We start from the raw sequence: 14,271 nt of genomic DNA on the forward strand, positions 1-14,271 counted from the left end.
TAAACTGCCATTAACTGTGAGGACACAGTAAATATTTACCCCAAATCATATTTAAATAGAACTTTAAAACAGTTACTTGAAATAAGCACTACAGAGTTAATAAAATTAAATCTACATATCTCATGTGCATAAAACATTGTGTATCTTTAACTCTCATCTTGTATAAACCATGGTATAGTAGGGAATTTTATTCAGAAAAGAATACTGTTCATTTTTCAAGGAAAAAAAGAGAAAGAGATGAATCTGAACCTATCATTTTGATCTAAAAAATTGTTTTCAAGAATCTCCTACTGAAGCCTACAGCGAGTTGGAGTAGAAATCATTTATGGCTAATATTAAAATTTTATTTGAAAATCCTACTTTTTCTCAGTACTAGAAACATATCTAACTCTAAAATTCACTTTGTACAGTTTTGTGATATTGTAATGAAACCTAATAATGTATTAGAAGGGGTGGAAAAACAAAGATATCCTCTGTTGTATTTTATTTTGTCTTTAAGGTTATCAGTATCCTATAAGCTAGTCATAGCTAAATTGGATCTCTAAAGGCATTTTCTCTTGTTAACAAAAGCAATTGCTTAGTGTTTCCATTTAAATGTGAAACAAATCAATAATGCAATACAGTCAAGGAAGAAGAATACACTCACAAAGACTACCAACTTTTAAATAATGAAAATACGGTCTTGAGAGTCACTTTCACCAGTGTCTGTGATGCCTGGAGATGTGTCTATGGTCACACTAGTGTAGATTGTGATATTGCCACTGCATTCAGTATTGGATCTACATCTGAGACTTCTGGCTCCAAAGACACCACATGAGCCTGGATCCAGGATTGCATCCATCACTCACTATTCACTTAATATTAAGCAAGCTACCTCATGTCTCTGATGTTCTCCATGGAAACTGGGAGCTAACAAAAGTCACACAAAGGATTTTCCCAAAGTGTGTTCCACAGAATATTTGGACAATTACATGAGTAAAACTCCTAAGATTTGTAGAGCTCTTTCTCTTCATCTCTCTGTTTCCAATGGCCTGACCTGCTAATTCCACCAACCTTAGCAGCCTCAAATTACAATCTTTCTACCACTTAGATTCTATTTCTTTCAACCACTGAGACCAACACTCTCTGGCCTTCACTTCCCCACATTACAACATGAAACCACCTACAGGAGGAACTCTTGTGTGCCTCCCTTTCTCAAGTTTATGAGCCATTTATTGGGTTTATTTAATCCCTTTAATTTGTTGTTTCCTATATTCTGAATAATTTTATAGATGTTGTGTGCAATTCTGATTCTAGACACTCTATTATGATCCACACCCAGATGTCCCTAGAAAAGCATTTTTATGAGCTCACTCTTTCTCCCAAATTGATAATAGATTGGTTTGAATCTACTAAGCAAAGATAAATAAAGCTATGCTGCAGTTGTTCAAGCTAGTGATAATGATAGCTTTGTTTAGCATAATGGTGATAGTACAGAAGGAGAAAAATCAGCATTTGTGAAATATGTAGGAAATAATATTGGTGTCATTTGGTATTTCATAGCATATGACACTAAAAAAAGATGGGGTTTTCCAGAATGGCACAGTTTTCTGGCTTGGGCTACAAAATGGATGGTAATATCTTTCCTAGTGGTCATAATGAATTTGAGATTCCTGTGAGATATCCAAGCAGAAATAATGGAAAACAGAGCAGATTTACAATAATAATAGCAGCGAGAGTTTCTTTACCTTTTACTCTATTTCACTTTCACTATAGTTTGTTTTTTCATTCTCCAGAATGAATAAATTATAAATAAAACCATGTCTAACATTTCATTTTCCTGCAATACCTGGCATGGATAAAACATGTCTGAATAAGGCAACAAAGGCCTCTAGGAGAAAGGATGTAGGAGAAGATACAAGAGAGGCTAAAGAGGCAGAGTCGACCAAAGTTAGTAATTAATAATATGTAAAAAGTTAGGACAAAGGAAGGAAAATAAAATAACTGGTCAGTTGTTAGCATAAGTATCTGGATCAGTGGTGTGATCATTCATCAAAATACAGATTATATGAGGAGAAATAGTCTTGGGGTGTAATGAGTTTTGTTCTAGATATGCTGAGCGTGTAGGATGCCTAGGTGAAGACGGAAGGTAAGCAGTCAGAAGTACTGGCCTGACATTTATAAAGGAAATCTTAGCTATGGACACAAGACTGGAAGTCAGCACATATGACAGTTCATAAATGTAAATGATATACACCAAGTAGAATGCTCAAACAAAAAGTTCTGAGTGGAACCTTGAGGAACACCATTATTTAAGATAGTAAGTGTGGATGAGCTCATTGAAAATCATTGAAAGGGCTTGAGGATGAGTAGCCAGAAAGGGAAGATGGGAAAAAAGCAGAGGAATGTCATATCAGTGAAAATCATTTCATTGATTTGGAATTTTACACTTTGCAATCTCCTCTTCTTTTACTCACTGCTATGAGCAGTAAGTTTTGGGGTTACATCTTTGAAGAAAGCAAAAATTTAAGCCAATACTTCTCTTTTCATTTATTCTGTTTTTTAATACTTTAAAATCAAGAAATGCAATATTTATGATAGCATTTAAATATCTTCGTAGGGTTTCCATGTCACTGAAAAAGGAAAATTGTTTTAGCTGAAATTTAGGAAAAATGTTGCATATGGCTATAATATTGCACTTCTAAATATATTTGCTATTGGGTAGAGTGTTTTTGCTCCACTTCTAAAATTGAAAAATGCTAGGGTGCCTGAGTGGTTCAGTTGGTTGAGTGCCCAACTCTTGATATCAGCTCAGGTCATGATCTCATGTTTTGTGGGATCAAGCCCCATGTGGGGTTCTGTGCTGATAGGGATTCTCTCTCCTCTCTCTTTCAAAATAAATAAACTTTAAAAAAAAACAAATAAAATTGCAAAATGAAGCTTTTCATAGTATACATGTGATATGCTTCCATTGCTAATTAACAGTTCCATATTTAACACAGTCAATATTGAATTGCTCAAAATATTCTTAAAAGACACACTTTCAAAATTACTTATTTCAAAGAGCTCCTATTTTACCTAGAACAAAGCCCTCCATAATCTCCCTGGCCCCACTCTGAACTTATTCATATCCTATTTCTTTAAGCACAATAAAACACAAACATAGAGGCACTCATGAATATGTACATGCACTCCACTGTTTCAATATGGGACTAGAGGTCAGGCAGCCGTTTTGGAGTCATGAGATAAATTAGGTGATTCTTTACTCCATGACCCATTTGCTTCAACACTCATTATTTCCTCACTAAAAAAATCCACTTCTTTCAACTCCCATGGATGGCCAGACCATAAGTACCACTGGTAGTGATCAGTAGAAATGTTCTGGGTTGGGGTGCCTGGATGGTTCAGTCGGTTAAGCATCAGACTCTTGATTTCAGTGTAGGTCATGATCTCATGGTTCATGGCATCAAGTCCCGTATCTGGCTCTGTGCTGACAACTGGGAGCCTGCTTGGGATTCTCTCTCTCTCTCTCTCTCTCTCTGCCCCTTCCCCATTCTCTCTCTTGAAATACATAAATAAACATTAAAAAAATGTTCTGGGTTAACACAGAGGAAGGCAGGCATTGAGGAGATTCTATGTTGATGTTCTTGACATTAGATTGCTTATCATTCACTGAATTAACAGCAACTATTTGGTCCCTTTCCTTTATACGTTACACTTTTATATTTAGTTACTATACTCAGTGAATAAAGTCAGATTTTACAAACTGAAGATTTTTATTGTGACATTTTCTGTCCCATTTCCTCAAGTACTTAACCTTCTAACTTCTCTGACCTTAGGATATGGCTTTCAATGTCTGACTTTGCCTAATAAGTATTTCCTAGTTAAGACTTTAGCAATATTTATATATTCTTATAAACATACTTTGGTTTTTTTTGGCCTAAGCATATGAGAGTTCCTAGAAATAGTCAACTGGTAAACTTAGCACCTAATGCTTCTTCCAATAATGAGAAACATCTTTGAAAAACATTTGAACTGAAAATTTCTTGAGTCATCATGAGAAACTGAAATACCAAACGTGGGTATTTGGTAAAACAGTTTGCACATTGGACATGCCTAGTAGAGAAAAGCATCAAAGTCCTAAAATCACTGTTTCATATATGTTCATCTTTTGGTGCTTTGGTTGCATGAATTGTTTTTTAAGAGAAAGATGAAGGAAATTAGGTATATTGATGACTCTTACTGACTCTAACTGGTCACACATGAAGTCACATAAATGGGAGATATGGAGAATTGCTGAAGGGACATGAAAGAGAACATTTATTTGGAAAGTGTACCTCTACTTGAACTCACTCCTGCTCTCCATTCTCTTTAACCATAGGGAATGACTTTTTAAAAATTATTTTTAACTTTGATCAATTTCTCTTTGATTCTCTGTATAACATGCACACTCTGTATATCCTTCCACAGACTGTTCACAGAATTGCACCCGTGACAAAATGAAAGAAGTTTCTCACTGCTCTGGCATATGGCCCATTCCTGCTGACCTAACAGCCATTCATATCCAAGGAAGCAAATTATAGAGAAAGCTTGGTTAGGGGGAAAAGACTATTTCTTCCCACCCACCAGATGTTCAGTGAAATGATACATTTTGATGCATCTGCTATAAAGCAGATTTCTTACAGAAGTCTTGTCTTTTTGCATAAACAAAAGAAAAACCCCTAGCTTCCAATTTGGATCTGGCCAGGTATGTTTGCTCAAGAGAAAAGCTAGATCACATGTATCTAAGCTCAGACTGTAACACCTCAACATCATTGGAGATGCCATCCAGCCAGAAACCTCTCTACTCAAATCTGTCTGCAAACACAGTTCTAATAAAAGTTGTTTTATTTCTAAAAAGACTCAGAAGACTAATTAAAGATGGAGAACTTCTCTCAATTAAATCTAAGGATCATCTGAGATAAAAAAGAGTCAATTTCCCATAAATTAGAAGCAGGCTGACCCAGGTGGTCTCCTTTGTATAGAGGAGTGAGGGAATGACCACAATTGTGTACAGTACTTTCTACTTTGTAAGTGTCATCATTAAATTGTCTTACTGCCTCCAAAGCACATCCCATGGGATATCATATGATCCACTGGGACTAAGAAAATGGGTAGAACTTCTATTTCTATTTAATTTTTGTCATCTCCTAATTGTGAATGATTTTACAATGTATATAAGTCAGTAAAATATGTATATATATATATATATATATACACACACACACATACATACATACATACATACATACATATGTATACATATGTTGGTAAGTGGAAGAGGAATTTCTTTTTGAAATGAATATACATTTAAGTTTGAAGAGTGCTAACCTAGACTATTAAAATTGCCCCCTGATTCTGCCTATGAATCACACCCCCGGTGCAACCACTTTTCTCAACTTTGCTGAAGAAGACTTTTTGAATGTCTAATCATCTTAGCTCTCTGTATCATTATTTCTGATGGATTGCTGAAGTTTGACATTTAAGACTTTGTATTCCAGCCCACCCTAATTTCTAGTCTTAGTTCCAATGTATTTCTTAGAGCTCTCCCTCCAGGGTTTCAGTGCTTTTGCTATACTGGTGTTCTCAGTATTGTCTGAACACACTGTGATACTCTTCTGTCCACTGGAAAACATTCATTTTGCCTTGAATGTCCTCTACTAAAAATTGCCTGATAGATATGGCTTACCCAGATCTCAGTAGCCAGAACTGAGATTTTTTTATACTGTACAATTGCAAAGCACATTTAATTCTCTGTAAGCATTTACCCCTGTGCAATATATTTGTGTTTATGTCTATCTCCCACTCTAAACTGTAAGCCCAGAGAAGGAAGGGCCGATTTTCAATTATCTTTTTATTTCCCAAGCATCTTACTCATTGCCAACTCACCTAGTTTGTTTTTAGAAAGTATTTGTGGGCTTATTTCAAGCGGGATCAATAGATAAAATCAATAACTTAGTAATAAAAAAAATACGAAATAGGTCTTACTAGTTATTTGCTTCTAAAATAAAGCCCCTATATGCATTTGCTATGAATTTATATTGCTATTTACAGCTCTTCCAATGCCTCTAGCCTTAGAAATAAGATAACATTTGAAAAGATTTCATTGACATTCAGGGGCATTTTCCTAGAAAAATGATATTTCTGATGACCTTAGGAGGTATTATTTGAGAACTCTCTACTTCTGTTTTTATATCGCAATTATTTTATTTTATCTTAACTCAGATGGAAAGCCCTCAGGGAAGTAATGGAGTCATGTTGTGTGAGTTATGAGGCCCAAAAGACATCCCTGGAAATTCACACATAAATATATCATAATCATCATAGTTGTCCCTGAAGAGTATGTTACATTTAAATATGAATATAAAAATCCATGTTATTTACAACAATGGTTTTATGAGCTTCCCTTTAGCCTAGTTTTGTCTTTCACAGAGCTTCATTCAAGCCTGAGAATTCTCTCCCCTAAAAGTCCATAGTAAAGCAGAGTAGAAATGTGACACCCTTAGGCTTTATTGACCATATATTCCCTAAGGTTATAAGTCTCTGGATTTGTTCACATAGAAAATAAAATACTAGTTGGACATACTTAGTACAAATGTCTATAATACCTCTTTTTAATAATTAATTATCTGGCTTTCTCAATCTCTCAATAGCTTTACATTTTTATAGATGACATAAATCTTTACTATTTAAATTACAATTTCATATATCAATAAATTTGCATTCTAGATGTAACCCTTTACAATTCACACTATTACCTAATTTTTAAGCGAATGCCATTGTAGGTTATGTGAGACTCATACAAATTTAAACATAGAGGGGATGTTTCTTTTATCAACAGTGATGATGGTGATGGGAACAATAACAGTGATGATGTGGTGACAATGATGGTGGCAAGGATGAGCAATGGCAACGGTGTCAGCTGAAGAATTTTCACATGTTAATTGCCATACAATGAATTAAGTGCTTTCATAAATTAGCTCATTTAATCTCTTCAGCCAGTCCATGAAGTAACTAAGAGCATATCATATTCTAAAATTAAGAAACTAAGTTTGGTTAGTTTGAAGATACCAAATGAGGGCTTGATCTCATGAATAGTAAGATCATGATCTGAGGCTGAAATCAAGAGTTGGAGGTTTAATTGACTGAGCCACCCAGGCATCCTTAGTTTGAAAATGATTTTAGTCAGATTTATTGAGGTATAATTTAAGACAGTAAAAAGGTAAATATCTGAGATGACACATATGTTAACTCAATCATAGGAATCATTTTTACAATGTATACAAAAATAAAATCATCACATTTTGCACTTGAAATACCTTACAATTTTATTTGCCAACTACACCTCAGTAAAGCTGGGGGGGAAAAGAATTCAATGCATACATATTTCCTTTAAGTTTTAGTTTCACCCTAAAAATTTTTGTTCTATATTCATTTAATTCAAATACATTCTAATTTCTCTCTTTTAATTTTTTGAGTATGGCTGACATGCAATGTTAAGATTAGTTTCAGGTGTACCACATAGGTATTCGACAATTCTCTACATTATTCTATGCTTACCACAAGTGTAGCTGTCATCTGTCACCATACAACACTATTGCAATATCATTGACTATATTCTGTAAGTGTTGGTGAGGATGTGAAAAAAAAAATCAGCCTTCATGCACTGTTGGTGGAAATGTAAATTGGTACAGACATATGGAAAACAGTATGGAGTTTCCTCAAAAATTTAAAAAAAGAAATACCATATGATTCAATAATTCTATTACAGAGTATATACTGAAAGAAAACAAAAACACTAATTGAAAAGGATATATGCACCCCTATGTTTGTTACAACATCATTTATAATTGCCAAGATAAGAAAGCAATCCAAGTGTCCACTGATCGATGAATGAATAAGGAAGAATTTATATATATTACACACACATACACACACTTATATGTATATACTCACATATACACACAATGGAATATTACAGTCATCAAAAGGGTGAGATCTAATTATTCTTTTGATTTTTCTTTGCTGCATTGATTACTTGAACATACAATTTTTTAAATTTCCAAAAAGTTGGGATATTTCCAGATATCTTTCTGCTACTCATTCTAGTTTAATTTTGTTGGATTCACAGAATATTTAAATATTTTTAGTTTATTGAGACTGTTTTTTTATGATCTAGTACCTGATCTATATTTTTTAGTGCTCCATAGGTCATTTAAAAGAATGTGTATTCTGGGTTCAGTTACCTGTAAATATTAATTCGTTCAAGTTGGTTGATAATGTTATTCAGGTGTTCTATATCATTACTGCCTTGAGCTTACTTGTTTAATCAGTTACTGAAAGTGCTGAAGTCTCAATTTATAATTGTTAATTATAAACTTTCAGTTCTCTCAGTTTTTGGCTTCTGTAAGATGAGGCTCTATTGTTAGCTGCAGACAAATTTAGGATAATTGTTATGTATTCCTGATTTGACACACTAATCATAAAACACCCCCCTTCATCCTTTCCTTGTTCTAAAATCTCATTGTCTGATATTAATATGGCACCTCCAGCTTTGTTTTTCTCATAATTTCATAGTTTATCTTTTTCATTGTTTTACTTTAGAACTACTTGTGTCTAATGTGTAGACTTCTGTGTAATGTGGGGTTTTTAACAGGCAGGATGTCTGGATCTTGCTTGTAAACTGGACAAATTCAGTCTTTTAATTGGGCCATTTAGACCATTTGCTTTCAAAATAATTGTTGATATTGTTGGATTTGAGCATACAATGTTTTCTATAATTTTTCTGTTTTTCTCAATTGTTTTCTGTTCTCCTCCTACTCCTTTCCTGAATGCTTTAGGATAATTTCTTTGGTCTAATTTCATCTCCATTATTGGCTTTGGAGTTACACCTCCTTAAAAAATTAGTTTTTTATGGGCTGCTTGAGTGACTCAGTCAGTTAAGGGTCCAACTTCGGCTCAGGTCATGATCTCATGGTTCGTGAGTTCGAGCCCCACGTCAGGCTCTGGGCTGACAGCTCAGAGCCTGGAGCCCACTTCAGATTCTGTGTCTTCCTCTGTCTGCCCCTCTGCTGCTTGCACTCTGTCTTTTGCATTGTCTCAAAAATAAAAAAAACATTAAAAAATTAGTTTTTCTAAATTTTATAATACATATCATTAAAAAATATCATACCACAGAACACCTGTAAAAAATTACACTAGGATAAGTCTATGTGCTATTCTTCACACGTTACTTATTCAAATATTATAAACCCAACAACTTACTACTTGGATTTTAGACAAGAAGTATAAGAAAGGAATGCCTTTATATTTACTTCTATTTGTAGCATTTTGGCACTCATTATTTATATGCTAGATCTAAGTTTCCCTCTATTATCATACCCCTGACTGAAGGAATGTTTTCAAACTTTTTTTCTGGTGTAAGACTACTAGTAACATTTCTGTCAGTGCCTGTTTTCCTGAAGACTTTTCATTTTGTCTTAATGTTTTTAAATATTTTTCTTCTCAATACGAAGTTTCTGGTTGATAGAACTTTAAATTCTTTCCTGACTTTTAAAGATGTGACTCCATTGCATTCTGTCTTACATAGTTTAAGATGAAAAGTGTGTTATAATTCTTATGTGTGTTTCTGTGTATATTTCTTTTTGCTTCTGTCATAACTTTCTTTTTATTTGGTTTTTTTTTTGGCAGTTTTACTAAGAAGTATTTAGGGGTGTGTGTGTGTGTGTGTGTGTGTGTGTGTGTGTGTGCGTGTGGGTGGGTGTCTACTTGATTGGATTCTCTGAGCTTCTTGCATCTGACATTTGTTACCTTTCATTACTTTTATAAATGCTACTTTTTTTTCAAATGTTTTTTGCCTTTATCATTTTTCTGTTCTCCTCTGAGATTCCACTCACACTTATATTTGACCATACAATATTGTCCCCCATGTCTTGGAAATTCTGGTTTTAGCCTGTTTTGTTTTAGTTTTTAGCATTTTTTAACTCTTCTGGTTTGTTTCAATTATTTTTATTAACCTTTAAGTTTATAAGCTCTTTATTCTTCTACGGCTAGTATGCTAAGTCTATCAAAAGAATTATTCACCTCTGATACCATTTTTTATTTATTTTTATTTTTTTAATGTTTTTATTTATTTTTGAAAGTGAGAGAGAGACAGAGCATGAGCAGGGGAGGAGCAGAGAGGGAGGGAGGCACAGAATTCAAAGCAGTCTCCAGGCGCTAAGCTGTCATCATAGAGCCCGATGCAGGGCTTGAACCCACAAACTGTGAGATTGTGACCTGAGCCGAAGCCAGACGCTCAACCAACTGAGCCACCCAGGCATCCCTGATATCATTGTTTTTAATTTGTAGCATTTCTATCGGACTTTTTCTTATAGTTCTCTCTGTTTACTGAAATCTGTATGCACACTTTATACCCTTTCTACTATATCTTTTAGCTTATTAGTCATAGTTGTTTTAAATTCACAGATCTCTGCATCTACTTCTATTGCTTCTTTATTTCTTAATGATGTGGTGCTTATGCTTACTGTTATGTATATCTAATTATGTCGGCCATTAGTATGGGAGGTTGAGCCAACCTAATCATTGGTTGAGTTGTTTTCAAGATTTATTGTTGCTAACGCTTCCTTCAGAACACCATGAGCTTCAGCTTCTCCCAGCAGTGGGCTGCTGGTTATCTTGTGCTTAGTGCTGCACCTAGGTTGTCAAGGGACATGTCTCAGAGTTCTTGCCCCACCCGCAGTTTTCAGCAGGGCCTGCATGCCTCAAGCACAGAGATTTTCTCCCCAGTCTTTTGCCTTCTCAGTGTTAGACTATTGTGACATTTCATCTGGTGAAAAACTTATGGTGGGAGCAGAGGATGATAGTTCTCAGGTCTGCTGGCCCAGTCTTATTCTTGGTCCAGTGCTGTGAACTAACTGGGTCTAAAAAGCTGACTCTTTCCCTCACTTCATCCAAATGCTTCCTTGTATCTGTTCAGGGTTTTGAGGGAGACAACATTTTCTATCCTTTCCTCCATCATAGCAGAACTGACATCAGTGCAACATTCTGGGTCCAAGCTCTGTCCTTTGCATCAGATAGCCTTCGCTGTTCCCTTGGTCGCGATGTACCTTTGCCTGAGCCTCCACCCAGAAGGATTTCTTGGTCTTTCCACAACTGTTGACTACTGTTTCTTCCTACTCACTGCATGGCTTGGGGTGGGTCATAGGGCTTCCTTTTCCTCTCTCAGGAGGAGACAGGTTTTGTTTCTACCCCTCTTCCAGTACAGATGACTTGCTTTTAACTTTCCTCTACAAATAACATATCTTTTCTTGGTTCTATTCTCAAGTCGCTGGAGGATTTTGCTTCATGTAATTGAAAAGCTCAAGATATGGGCATGATTTTGTACCCATGTACCACTGAAGGTAGCTCTTTCCTGCCCCTAATCTTTCTCATCTAGTGGAAGCCTATGAAAAAAAAGATGGCACATGAATGCACACTCCCATTGGGTCTGGAGTTCCCAGAGGTTCTAAACTTTCACTCTAGCCTCAACCCAACCTTTAATAATATATTAAATTGTGACTGTTTTCTTCTCACCTGATTTTACCAGAGGCTGTCCCTTCATCTCTTATTATGCCAAAGATGAAACAATTCATTTGTGCAATCTGCCCTTAAAAAGACCTACAACTCTGGAATTTCATCTACCAGCTTGCCCCAAGACCTCAGCTCTGAAAATTTCAAAAAAAGTTTATAGTTTTGAAGATTAGTCTTTTCTTCCTGTTAAGATGTGAATAACACTCCTCACAGCTTTTTACATCCTAAGTGGAAGTACAACTCTGAAGATCTTTTGGGGAGTTCCTACCTATAGTATGATTACCTGGTATACTGAGATAGTTGAATGCAGAGGTTGGGGAAAAAAAGGTAGTTTTTATGGACAAATCCCATAAATGTATTTTATATGGGTTATATCCTGTACTTGAAATTTATAGTTATGTTATATCTCTCAATGATTATATTAAAAGCCCTTTCAAAAGTTAAAAATAAAAATAAGCTTTAAAACTAATTTTACTTCATCTAGAATTCTTTATTTCATCATCATAGTTCTGGTACAAACTCATCATACTAGAAGCTGAGTTTGCATTATGAGGGGATACCAGAGAATCAAGACTTAAGTTTTCTAATGTAAGAATAATTTTTCTAACCTCCAGGATATCTCCAATACACTCTGAAATTTACCAGATAGCCAGAAGGGAGATACAGCATCACGTTTCTAAAATTTTAAACAGAAAATAGAATAAATTCCATTGCAAAATTAGATGTATGTACCTAAAGAATACATTTTCTAAAAACTATATTGTTAAAGTAATAGAATTCAGCAAGCTGAATGTTAGATCTATAAATTCACTGTATCCCTTCATTAGAGAAAGACATAATGCGAAAATCAAACAGTAAATGTATAAATGTTTCAGTCAAGAGCAAATTCGAGGAAAGGAGGAAATCATGCATATGACAAGGGGCTACCAGTGGCTTGAGAAATTCCAGTAGGCTAATGTAGAGAATGTTCTCTTATCAAAATTCTCTTATCAAACTTTTCACCTAGAATGTTCCTGTGGGAAGAGCAAGGACAGAAAAGTACTACATCTTTTAAAACTTCAATGCAAGGACTATTTACTCTTCCAACCTATCCTTTTTAGCTCATTAGGGTTTGGCACAATTGCAGTATTTTATTACATTACCAAAAAAAAGACAATCTGAGATACAGATGGGTAGAAATGGGGGCACCTGGGTAGCTCAGTCGGTTAAGCGTCTGACTCCAGCTCAGGTCATGATCTCACACTCATGGGTTCAACCCTCACATGGGGCTCTGTGCTGACAGCTCAGAGCCTGGAGCCTGTTTCAGATTCAGTATCTCCCTCTCTCTCTGCTCCTCCCCCACTTGTCCTCTCTCTCTCTCTTTCTCTCTCTGTCTGTCTCTCAAAAATAAATAAACATTAAAAAATGTCAGATTGTTTGAAAGACTCAAGTTTCCTGGAATTTTTGTTAAAGTTTCCAAATATCTTCACAACTTGCTAATACAACTTTTCAATAGCATGCACATAACCGCAAATCAGCAAATTTGTTATTATCATGTTGCTAAGTTTTCCTAATTCAACCTTTCTTAAAATGTGGACAGAACAGGATATTTATATTCCTCCAACTGCTTTGTCACCTCATGAATTTCAGTAAAATAGAAATCAGCCTTTTCTGGACACATTTTAGAAAAACCTAGCCTTTCCTCTATCGTCCATTCTGACAACATGAAAAAAGCCTGAAAGAAAATGAAAATGGCTATTTTCTCTCTTATTCTGATACCTCCAGAGGTCTGCTTACTTACAAATGGAAACTGCAAAAGGCAACTAGACTCTTTCCCAAGATTAGCAACAATTACATTGCTCATTGCTCTGCTGTTGTGTCTGTGTGCATAATCTTCGGTTCCACTTTGTAATCCCCCCAGTCAGCTGCTAGTGATGCTATAGAATTGCTTCGTTCAAAAAAAAAAAAGTCTGATGGAAGATTACAACCATATAATCATGTCGACACATAATAGCCCTTTTGCATAAATATAATACAACCTCAAACCTGGATATATTCCAAGCCTTAAGTGTTTGAGAGAAGAATGTGCTTGAGAAGAATGGATTTTATTGAACAGTCTTAACAGCCACAGTTGCCTTTCTCAAGCCTTGGACATTGTAGTTTTGTGCGCCTCTAAGGACTTTACTCACCAGATACAGTGTTGAATTAGGTACTAGATGACATTTTATGAAAAATGAAAGTATTCCTAAGAATGGTAAATGTAAAATTAATTCAACTCAATTTGAAACAGCATGGAAAGATTTCTACAGTACCAGAAGCTTTGTCCACTAGGCACTGAATGCATGCAATTCTGACATATCACTGAAGAGGAAGTTTGATTATATACTAAAACATAAATTAAGATTTACATAATGGTTTACATTTGTGTAACATGTATCTTCTTCTTAATTTAAGGACATGCTAGGAACAAATGGGGTAATATTGGTATAATAAATCCACATGGTTTTGTACCCTTTTAAGTGCATATATATAGTAGCAATATTAAAAAAAACATGAAAGATAATCAAAAGAAAACACTACTCTAGTAAAAGATAAACTTATTTGTAAGCTGGAAATGAAATAAATACCAAGCAGTAAGGAGAATGAAGCCAAAGTCGTGCTGAATCTCAGGTTAAGAAGGTAGTAGGAGACTGAAATTTACTT

The sequence above is a fragment of the Prionailurus bengalensis genome, chromosome B2, assembly GCF_016509475.1.
Source record: "Prionailurus bengalensis isolate Pbe53 chromosome B2, Fcat_Pben_1.1_paternal_pri, whole genome shotgun sequence".
Taxonomy (NCBI): domain Eukaryota; kingdom Metazoa; phylum Chordata; class Mammalia; order Carnivora; family Felidae; genus Prionailurus; species Prionailurus bengalensis.